General features: G+C 40.0%; 1 protein-coding gene across 1 annotated transcript in view; it reads right to left on the reverse strand.

Moving 5' to 3' along the window:
- VSNL1 (visinin like 1) overlaps positions 1–10,476 on the reverse strand; it is a 108,273-nt gene extending 97,797 nt beyond the window's left edge. The window contains exon 1 of the mRNA XM_058551755.1: positions 10,282–10,476. The gene's annotated coding sequence lies outside the window, so the exon portion shown is untranslated. The remainder of the gene's footprint in view (positions 1–10,281) is intronic.
- Positions 10,477–11,830: the final 1,354 nt, after the last annotated feature.

Below are 11,830 nucleotides of genomic sequence, written 5' to 3' on the forward strand. Positions count from 1 at the left end.
TTCTAATACCTACACCAGCAATTCTGCCTTAGACCTCTTGTTTTAGGAACAAATCATATGCCATTTTGTATTGTTCCTTTTATCATCAGTTTATTGAATGGGTTGGCTATATGGCTTTGTTTTCTCATCCCTGCCTCAAATATGCTCTATTGTGTTGCCCTTTCGTATCCTGGGATGATAACATTGGGCTGATCTACATCTTTTCAGGTCACTTTCAGGTACCAGAAAGGTGATTGTTTCTAGGTATTAAAAAGTTCTGTCTAATTTAAATATATATCCAACCCAATCCTTTCTCAGCTCAATTTTGAACTAAGATGTCACAATTTAGCAGTGGCAAAGTGATTTCTTTCGTCCTGCTTGATTCTCTCCTCCATTATTTGCTCTGCTGTGTTTAGTGAGGGGGCAAGTAAAGGGGGTTCTATAGGAAAGGGGCAAAGTCTTACTAGACTGGTGCTGGTATAACCTGGCCATTGACACTCTGTGAGTCAGATGCCCAAATGATGCTTCTCATTATCCTGGGGTATTTGTGGACTCTTTAACAACTCCTGACTGCAGATTTCCAAACTTCACATTTGACTATGGGCAACGTACAGTTGACTTGCTGCTACTCCCATTCAGCTGCCCTCCAGTGGTGCACCTCTCTAAAGGGAACCTAGAATTTCATCAAACATGGTATCTTCTTACAAAGAACTTCCAGTTTTTTAGGAGAGCTGGCATGTACACAAGTGACTATCAATCCAGATACGATAAGATGACTGAGAGATAACTCTTGGTTAGGATGACTAGGGAGAGTGCCTAGGGAAGAATCAGATTTTGATAATGAGGGCTGGGAGCTCATGAGAAATGATTTCCATTGTCCCTGAGGAGAAACCATTGTCCCTGTTGGCCTACACTGAGCAGGCACAGAGCTTGTCCAAGACAAATTCCCTTTGGACACAGGAATACGTGGGTCTCTTTTGTTTCTCTCAGCAGTTTCACTGCCCTTACATGGTTCAGATCTACACGCCCGTGCTGACTCCAGGAATGGAAGGCCCAGTTACCCACATAGGTCTCTCTTAACCTCAGTAGGATGAAAATCTTATTTCCAAAGCTTCTCTGGTAGAACAAACACGAGGGCATGATCATAGCTGCCTTTCTTTCCACAAGAGTCTCTCTGGAAACTGAGACACGCTCACTCCACTGAGAAATGGCTGTGGGTTCAAGTTGTACAGCTGCAACATGAGAAATCCTGAGAAAAATCTAGAAGATATAGGTGTATCTAAAACCTCAAATAATTTAGGTTTTCCCTCTGGAATTATTTTACTTCAAACTCATTTTTTCAATTTAACTGTGAAGACCTGGTTACAGATATCACAGATTTATCATTCTACCTTAGGAGCTGAGGTGGGGGAGGGTAGGGGACAGGGGACACATTTTAATAGATATAACTTTGATGTAATAATTTGCACAAGATCAGCACTTTGATTCTTAACTTATCTTTTTAAATCAAAAATGAACTAAAATTTTAAAGTTGAATGATAATAAATTTCCTACCATCACATGGCACTATATAATCTACAGAGTATGTTCAAAGTCCTCTCAATCTCATGATAACTCTTAACTAGAGAGGGTAGGTAATACCATACTTATTTTACATGAGGAAACTAAAAGTTAAATAACATTTCCAGGACTCATACTTATGATGACTACAGCACAGCTGTGATGCCTAAAACATATATCTAATGACCCCTAGTTTTATGTACTTTCGACTCCGTAGTTCAGCTTTTCTCTGTCTAAAACAGCTTTTCTAACTGGGTTCTTCAGAACTCAATGAGATAGTAATAAGCATACTTTAACATAAGTTCTCTGAGCAAACAGGTTTGGAAACATAAGGTTAAACAAAGCTACACAGATATTGGAGTCTTTACAACAGGACCACTCAGACTTAGTATTAATATGAAAATGTGCACTCAGAATATCTAAGAGTGGCATGTAATAAACACTTTTTCCCTCAAAAAAAGTTTTCACGAAACTCTCTGAGGGGATATAACTATCAATATTTTGGAAATATTTCTTTATAGAAACAAAGTCTAAAATGCCCTTACCACCACATTTAAACCACTCTCTCTTCAACTCGGCCACTTCATTTAGAATGAGAAAACCTTCAATAGGTCTTTCTTTTAATGCCATCTTATAAGTGCTGATTTGTTATAGAGCAATTTGCACTTAAATATTTTGCTTAAAAAATGTCAAACAATCGATGACAGTACATTGAACTTATTGTGTATATATCATGTATGTATGTATGCATCTGTATGTATGTGCATCTCTCCCTCACCTCTGCTTTGAGAGCCATCCCTCTGCTCTTAGCTAGCGTGCATTAGTGCACACTTTTACAAATACTCAGCAAGTGAAGGCTCTGATATGCTGATCCTAACTCAAACATGTTCTGCAACATATATTGTGTGCACCACTATGGCCTCTCTCTCTGCCATTTATCTGGTATTATTTGATGGACATTTATTTCATGGACAAAAGATATGTAAGTGATAGTGCTAGACCTGATACAAAAGAAGTGAAGTAAGGGTGTCACTGGAATGTTTCCCAGGTGCTCAAGGCACCCTGGAGGTAAACGTACAAAAAGAGAGGATAAAGGTCAGAAGACAATTCAAAGTGGGCAGATGTCCTCTGACATTATTTACGAAGAGCACCATAGATCACTGTGGTGGAGGAGGATTGTCTATGTATGTATAGATTACTACATTAGGTCTTCAACATCCCTATAGGGTAAATACTTCATCCCCATCTCATAAATGAGAAAATAAGCTAAAAAATTAATTTGAATCTAAAGTCCTATCCAGTTCCGTAAATCACCCAAGACTCCTACTATACACAAGAGCCTCAGAATTTAGGTGCAACTTTTGTAGACTTCTATGGGGGAAAAGGATGCTTCTTTTTAACCACAGATTATAAATGTACTTGAAATTCCCTAGTAAATGGGGCGGGAAATAGTTGGAGAAGGGAGAAAAAGCTAAGGGGAAGTGAAAAGGCTCTGAGAAGAGCTAAAGACAGTAAGGCCATTTTGGATTTCATCTGAGTGTGTGTGCGTGTATGTGTGTGTGTGTGTGTAGAGGGGCTGGAAGCGAGTTTTCAATTCAGTAGGAAAGAGGGCTTGGGAGGTATATTGCCTTATCGTAAAAGCCCTGGGAGAAAAAATGAAAGCTTAGATCACGTAAGAGTCCTCCCACAGATACGCATTGAAAGATGAATCATGAAATGAATTGGAATAATAAGGAAGGTGAGGGGAGAGTATCAGATAGAAATCCCTTTTTTGGAAGATATGAAAGGATAGAAGTATCAAGGTTCAATATTTAAACCAAGAGGCAGGGCTCTTGAAATGTTTTTATTGAAGTTCAGTGATCCACTAGAGGCCTGGGTGGGTGACAAGGGCCACATTATTTAGCTACTTGAAAAATAATAGTAGATGACCTTAAAATATATTCAATGAGGAAACAAGCTTAAAAATGTGCTGTTAGTTCCATAGTCTGTCGTGCCCAATCATACGCTGGTATTATATGGTAGGGTGGTGATGATAAAGAAAAGGTAGAATGGAAACGGAATGCATTTAAAGAAAGAATGAGAGAAATAGGAAGTTTGAGGCCTCAGTGTAGGCACTTCCAGAAATTCTCTCCTCTATGCATCTATACCACCTTTTTGTTTCACTTAACTTACTGAATTGCATTTATCTGTCTTCCCGATTAGGCATAAATTTCTTGAAGGCTGGGATTGTATCTTATTTACTGTTGATTCCACAACGACTACACAGTGTTTGCCACATTTACTCAATAGGTATTTGTTTTATAAGGTAGGTAAAGCACTGTGAACTGTTCACTGCTCTCCAACATCTCCTTTCCTTATTCAGAGGTTCCACTATGAATGGGATTACTACAACTCAGAGACCAAGGTGCTTTAAGAACTATAGAGTTCTGATGAAAGGAATGATAATGATAATAATACCTATCATTTATTGCATGTTTTAATAATGAGGCATTATATTCTTTACATATATAATCTCCTATTTTCTGTTCAAGAATCCTGTGAATTAATATTTTAAATGAAAACTGAAGCTGAGAGGTTAAACAACTTATTCAAGGCGATAAAACAAACTGTGCAACTGGGTTTTTTATCTAAGTGTATCTAGCTTGAAAACTCTTGTTTACATTTCCTCTTATAATTTCTTTGGAGCCAGTTGAAACCTTGGTGAGAGCTGAGGAATATTCCCCTTTACAAACTAAAAATGAGGAAAAAGTAAATGGATAGTTTTCATCTCACTCTGAAGAAAGAATATCTTTATAAATATTTAAAAGAAAAACTAACAATTTTGTAGTTTTGTAGATTGTAAATTTGTGGAATTTAAACTTATTTCACAATTCGTTTTTTATTTTTCATAGAACTTTCCATATAAGCAAGAAAGTAAACACCGAGCACTTTATGTATAAGCTTCCAAAACACTTGAATTTCTGGAATAAACAAAACTGATAGTCTTCCATTAACTCCTAACATCAAATGCCAAAGAATTCCAACAAATAGAAGTTGCTAATTGCAAGTCAGACTTGTACAGCACTATTTGATACGTTCAAAATAAAGTATTATATTAATAATCATGTCACCTTTATTGATAATGCTTAAGGGCCCTCCAATATAATATTTCACTCATAATTTAAGATAAGCTTCCAGGAAATCAAAAGTAAACATACTAATCACAAATTAATAAAACTAATGCAAAATATAAAACACCAGAGACTTCTGGTGCACCAGAGATTTCTGCAGCACCAGAGTCCACTATTTTAAGAAATCTTCAACTGCAATAAACATTCTAAAATATGAAACAACAGAAATATTAGGGTTTAGTTGTTTGCATTAGAAAAAAATTCACCTAGGTTCCAAAATACATTTAACATGTTAATGATTTGCAAAAAATCTATTTACATTCAGCTCTTCAAAAGTTCATAGTCTTTCAGAGCCTAAGAGATAATAAACAAGATCCAAAGAAAGGAGAAAAAAATACATTTAAAGTGACAGATTTCTATTTTCAGAAAAGTCTCTATATGAGCAAGAATAAAGAAAAATAGGATTCATTCTAGCGATCTATAATAATTGCAAGTAAATTTAACTGATTTGTTAACACTTTGCCTTTTATGGGCAATATTTTATAAAAATGAAATCTTTTTAATTAAGAGAGTCCTACTTTCTATAAAAAGTTCAGCAATTATTGTATTAGATATATTGAGCTTGAAGGCCACTTGGTGAACGAGGCTACTCCAAGTCTTAATTGTAATTGAGAACAAAAGGAAATAGATTGCTCACCTGGAAATAATACAATAAATTGTTAGAAATGCAGTGCATTATCTTTTAAAAAAACAAACAATTGGTGGTTACACAGCAGGTCATCTGTGTTAGAAATGCAGTGAAGTAAGGCAGAGGAGAAATCCAGAGAAAGCATAAGAATCATGACAAATTACCTGACTTGCGTGCTTTAAGGTAGCTGATAAGGGTATAGAACATCTCTTTAATGTATTCACAGGCACCTTATTATTAAAGTGTCAAACCTCTTTGAGGATTCTTCAGTAATTTCCTATTCCATTTCTGTTTCATTCATTAAATAGTCTCTAAAGCACCCCCTAAATCCCCATTTGTGAAGTTCTCAATGAATCGGGCTGAGAGCAACTCAAACTATTTTGATTCACTTAAGAGAGCATAAGTTATCTTTAGAAACAAACTGTAAATGAGAAATGCAGTGTCGTGGTCTCTTCACAGTGTGAACATGTTAAAATAATAACATAGATCAAGAGACCCATGATCTAAATAAGCGGTCCACCTAGCTACCATAGTTTAGGCTTAGATTTCCTCTTTGCCTTATTAATATCAATTCTTATAAATAGGTAAAAATAATTTATATTTTTACTTATTAAGAGATAAAAAGGAGGAGGCTCATGCAAGTGGATTAAAAAGCACTCTTAAAGGTATTAATATAGTATTTTTATATCTTTACTGAAAATAAATTATAAAATAATCTTTAGTCTAGCTTTTCCTTTTAGTAACATAAAGACATTTAAAGCGATGTTAATTGTGCACATGCTTTTAGTGGAATGACAATCTTGATATAATTTACAAGATACATACAACTGATTCTCATTAGAACAAATATTTAATTGACATATATTATAGAGTATCTACTTTAAAAGACATTGTACAGATATTGTGGAAATATGAAAAAAGTCATTAGAATCTCTGCCTCTGTGGACCATGATTTCATATTGTAGATATATCTTTAAGATATTGTAGATATATCTTTAATATACTATATTTTTAATGTATTGGAGAGATGGATTAGGTAATTTATATAGACCTCCTCCAGCTTATATACTGTATTAATTATGTGAATTAACCACTGGGATAGTAGAAATATCAATCATTTATTAATTTATTCCTTTTGATACTCCATTTGATAATTCAAGAAAATTAATATATTTGTATGTACTTAACTAACTGAGATGTACATTGTCAATTTCAACCTTAGATCAACTGAATGTGATTCCTCCTATAAGAAGAACCCTCCTATCTTCCTAAATAATCACTAATGTTAGGAGCATAGACATCACTCAACACAAAGAAAAAGACATTTAGAACAACATTAAAATATATTGCTCTTGTGAATTAGGAAACCATGAGTTTGATATTGATGTTACAGCTGTCATTGTATGAAACTCCTCAGGGAGCTCCTCAGCAATCTTTGGAATCCATACCTCTACGCAATCCAAATAGAAAACCTATAGCTTGCCCAAAACAACATTTCTAATCCTGTCATCCTATTGCAGAATGTGATTCACAGCACAGCAAATCAAAGCAGGGCACTTAGCAGCTACAAGCCTAGGTTGTTTGCAGAGGCTGCTGCCTGGTGTTCAGAAGACTCTGGACATGCTTGTTTTCAGAATGGGATAGCGAGACCAGGTGACATCTGACCCAGGAGCATTGGTTAGGGATGAACTCTATCCAAGACAGAGCTCACCTCAATTCAGTAAAGGTTTACCACGAGGGGAGGGGTTAAATTAAATCGTTAATTGGTGAATGTGTTCAGAAACTCACCAGTTTGCTCCCTCAGCTTCCTCAACAACTTCCAAGGATATTTAGCTAATCTTTCAAACGAGCAAGAGACCCAGATTCTGTCTTCCTCAGGCATCCCCTAGTACCCCAGCTTTTTCAGGTAAGAATTCCTGGCATTTTCCCAGAGGGGACATTTGAGGCGGTCTTGGTTATCTTTCTGAGTGCCTGGGAGATTACATTTTTGGTGAAGGAACAGGAGGGCCTGGATTATCTTAAAAAGGGCTAGAGCTTTATCGTATAAGCACTTGGGAAATTTTTAGGGAAGGGAGAAAATGAGGGAGAAATAGGGAAAGCAAGTGAGTGGAAAGGAGAAAAAAAGGAGGAAAGAGAAGAAGGGCAATTAGGCAGGTATTATTGCCTGCTTTGCAGTCTCTGTCCAGCAAGAAGAGCTGTGCACATGCTTTAAAATCTCTCAAGGTTTTAAAAAGCTGCACTGCTCTCCTCTATAGCGCCTGCTTCAGATTGAACCAGAGGAGCATTCTTCTTCAGTCTCCCCTCCTCCCCCCTTCCCCTGCAGGTGGCTTCATCTGGAGGATTTCCATGAAGGCTGCAGACAGTTAAGCATCTTGGATTTGGGTTCTGCCTTCTAGGAGCCAGAGGAGAGCTGGCAGAGCCCACTGTGTGTTTACACTGCAGCTTCCTCACTCTGCTGGGTCCCAATCCCTCCAGCTGCAGCAGTTTTGAAGGAGGCAACACAGGGAAAAGAGTGAGGATGGAGCCTGCAGTGTCTCTGAAGGCTGGATTCCCTGAAGGATTCTGGGAAATAGAGCAGAGAGCGGATAGGGATGAGCCTGGGCAGTCCTCAAAGAGGAGCTGACGATTCCAACTGGTTTCCCTGTTTTCTCAAAAAAACTCCAAGGATCCCAAAGAAATTGACTGAGATGCAGGGGAGGCCAGGAAGGCCAGACTAAACATCTAATGAGGTGGGTATATTAGAGGTGAGGGGCAATGGCAAGGAGAAAGAAAGAAACCTTACAAAACAGGAGAGGCGGGGAAGTGTAACGATGTGAAAAGGAACCCTTGGGACACTTAGAAAGGTGTGCTGGGGAGCAGGCAATTATTTATTTGAAGATTTCAACAATGTCACTGAGGGTGCTAAATGTGCAGAGAGAAGGGAACATTTCCACTCGACATTACTTTTTAATTGCTTATTCCATAGACTAGAAGTTAATTGACTTTTCCCTAGCTCCATGGCTCTGGGCCTCAGTTTCCTCATTTGTAAAACAAGCGGTTTGGATTAGATGCTTTTGAAGGTGTCTGCCGGAAGTGACCCTCTGTAACTGTCAGCCTATGAATCAGGGTATCCCAGAGCAAACTTCTCTGATATGAGCTTTAATACCAGCTTCCCGCTTCTTCCTCCCATGTATCACCCATGTATCAATGCAGGGCAACACCTGCACCATTCAGGGAGCTGACTCCAACTCTCAGTGATGACAAGGAGTATGGCTCAATTACGACAAATGATTGGTCTTTCCGCCCTGGAGTAAGGAAGGGAGGAACAGAGAGGGCAGTGTGATTTACACTTTGAGTTTCCAAGGAGAGGCTAGTCTCGAATTTTCTATTTGAAATTCCATCTATTTAAATAAATTATAAATTCTTTTGAAAGATTCCAAATAGTGGGACTGACTGAAGGGCCAAAGAGTCCTATAATAATCTGCCCTATTTGGGGAAAGTTTATTTCAATTCATCCCAGAAATTGGAGCTGCTTTTTCCATGGAAATCCAGCACACACTGGCCATGCTCTTCTCTTGTCTGTCTGCCTCATGCCATTCTGCCAACCTGCTTCAGTGCAGCATTTTCTGGAGTTATTAAATATCCAAGCTGAATGAGAGTGCACTTATGGGTGAGGTGTTCAGTGATGCAGGACCTCCCCCCACAAACACACACACATGTAGGCAGTTTAAATGGTAGTGGAGATAAAACGTGTTTTCACAAGGGTTTCATTTGTAATTTGTGTCAACCTGAAATTCCTTTAAATTAAAAAAATTAATATGTAGACATACAACTCCCTTGCTCCTCTTGTCTTCAAGTGAGATGTGACACACAGATAGTATACACTTGTATTTTCTACACCCACTAGCATTTCCATTTCATTTTAGTCTCCAGAATATGAACAGGAGGGCAACTCTAGAAAAATGGATTCCCACTCTTGCATCTCCCAGGGTGCTGATCCATGCAGTGCTGAGCACTCACATGGATCATCACCATTTCCCCCCAACCCCAATTCACCAGCACCCCTGAGGGGGTTTGACCTTGCAAAGTCCCTTCTTCTATTTCTCGGCAAGGAACAACCCATTTTAACTCAAAACACAAAAGGACCTTTTCTCCTTTAAAGAAACATTACCAAATGTAACACATCTGGGTTTACATTTCTCAACCCTGCATTCCGGAATGAGAATACCGGATGCAAAAGCAGGGAACTAGTTCGGGTCTGACAGTCTTCATTCAGCGACTCTGAGTCTCAGACTCCGTTCAAAATAGACGGCTGACTGTGAGGTTAAACATCTTTCCTTTTTTCTGCCCATTCACCATCGTGACGAAAAAACAAAACCGAAAAATTATCTACTCATTTTTAAATACTAAGAGAGAAACGTGCTTATTTTGCACCTCGCTCTGTGGTTCCGAACACTAACATCCCACTTTGAAATCAACCCTGATTTCCACACCACCTCGTCCATTCAGTTTTACTTAGCAAACACCTTCACGGCTCTTCCACAGTGAGAAAAATGGTGCCCCAACCCCACGGATGACGGGTTGGTACTTGACTGGAACCGCTCAATAGTTTTATCAGCAACCGGAAAACTTCACAATCGGTCAGTTAGCTACTTAAATCTTGTAAGGAAATCTGCCTATTTATAGACAAACTAAAAAAGCACCTCTGTTTCACGTATCTTAAATCTTGCCTAAGACAATCTCCCACACACGCCGCATATAAACACTCCCCCTTCCCCCACCCCATTATTCCAAGAGGTCCCCTGCGGACTAACAGCACATTCAGATCACCAGCATTAACCAAAACAATTGTCACCATGCATTTAGACGCATCTATGCAAAGTATGTGACAATAGCCAAAGCATCTCCCCGACAATTGGCTGTACTACATGCAGAAATGCAACGAAGATTGTATTTTCCACTTACAGTTATAGCGCTGCGCACGGTCACTTAACGAAAATGATAAAACTCAACAGTTCTTTATATATATATTTAATTCGGGTAAACGGTTAAGCCGTCTCTGTGTGTGGTTCTCTCGCGCTCTTTTTTTCTCTGGGGCTCTAGGCTGCTTAAATTCCTCTTGGATCGCGCCTTGCAAGCCCAGCCGCCGCCGCAACACGCTTCGGTAAGTCTCTGCTGCGGATTGGGAACCCCATACAAAACCTAGGGACCCTGGAGCTGGATGCGCAGGCGCGCGAGCCGCCGCCTCTCCAGGCACCCCCCTCCCCTGTCGCCTCCTCCCTCCGCCTCCAGCTCCGCAGCCCCAGCTTGGAGAGCTCTGGAGCCAGTGACCAAAAGGAGCCTGGCATTGGCGCATGCTCAGTTGGAGGGGCTCGGAGTTCCCGCGGGTGGATTCCACGTCTCCAGATTTTAGCAGAAACTCAAAAGAAAAGTAGATAGGAAAAGGGAGCCTGGCTACCAGAGCAGACTGCACCTGGACAGGCGCAAGGAAGGGAGAGCTAGGCTCACCAAGCTCCGTGGTTACCTAGTCTGGTGATGAAGGCTGAGGCCAGAGATGGGACACGTGGAGCCTGCTTTTCCCGCCGCCGTCAGCCCTAGAGGGGTCCCGGCCCATCCTTTGTCAGGCTGTAAAGTGAAGGAGAAAAATGCAGAAATCCCTTCTTGGAAGGAAGCGTTCCCAGCAAGCTGTGAGCGTACTACCCTGCTCACTGTGAGGGAACACTGATGGTGGGCATTTTGCCTTGGGCCGCCGTTTCATCAGAGGGCCTGATGCTAGGACCTGAGAGCCAGGCTCCCTGGTACCCCAGTGCCCGGGATAGTCTTGGTTCAGAGTGGCGTTGGAGAAATATGTGTTGAAGGGAACTGAGTCCTAAGCTTCTTGCCCTGTGTGACCTTGGGCAGATCATGCTAACCATCAACAAACGTTTAATAAGCACATTTTGTATACACTTAATCAATGTTTATTGAATATGCTTTTGGGGGGCGGGGGTGGAGAGGAGAGAATGAACCAACCTTAGAATCTAGGCAGTTGCAGCACCAAGCCCCCTTTTGCGTCCTTGAAGGACTCATACGTTTGCCACCTCCCCCACTCCCCACTGGCCTGCCAACGCCTAGAAGACTTGGCAAGGAGTAGTGCCCAGTGAATGTTGGACGTTTCCCTACCAGGAAAACAAAGGAAATTTCCCGAATGTTCCCTACCTGATCAGTTTCCTCAAGTGTGTATGTTTGTACATTCATTATTCATTGACCACCTGCCTACTGACTAGTAGGCACTGTTTTATGCCTTGGGGATAATGCAATGAACAAAACCCCTTCCGAGGTTTACATTCAGGTGGGAATTGAATTATTTTCAAGGAAGGGAAGTTCTGGAGGCACAGTGAAGATTGTCTTTCTCCTTAAGCAGAGAGCTTTACAATTTGCAAAGCGCTTTCACACACCTTATTACATTCAGGAAAACTTCAGTTAACACCTTTCTGTTCTGAGGACACCAAGAGCATCTCCCGTGGCAAAAGCG

This window comes from Diceros bicornis, chromosome 12 (genome assembly GCF_020826845.1).
Source record: "Diceros bicornis minor isolate mBicDic1 chromosome 12, mDicBic1.mat.cur, whole genome shotgun sequence".
NCBI classification, from domain to species: domain Eukaryota; kingdom Metazoa; phylum Chordata; class Mammalia; order Perissodactyla; family Rhinocerotidae; genus Diceros; species Diceros bicornis.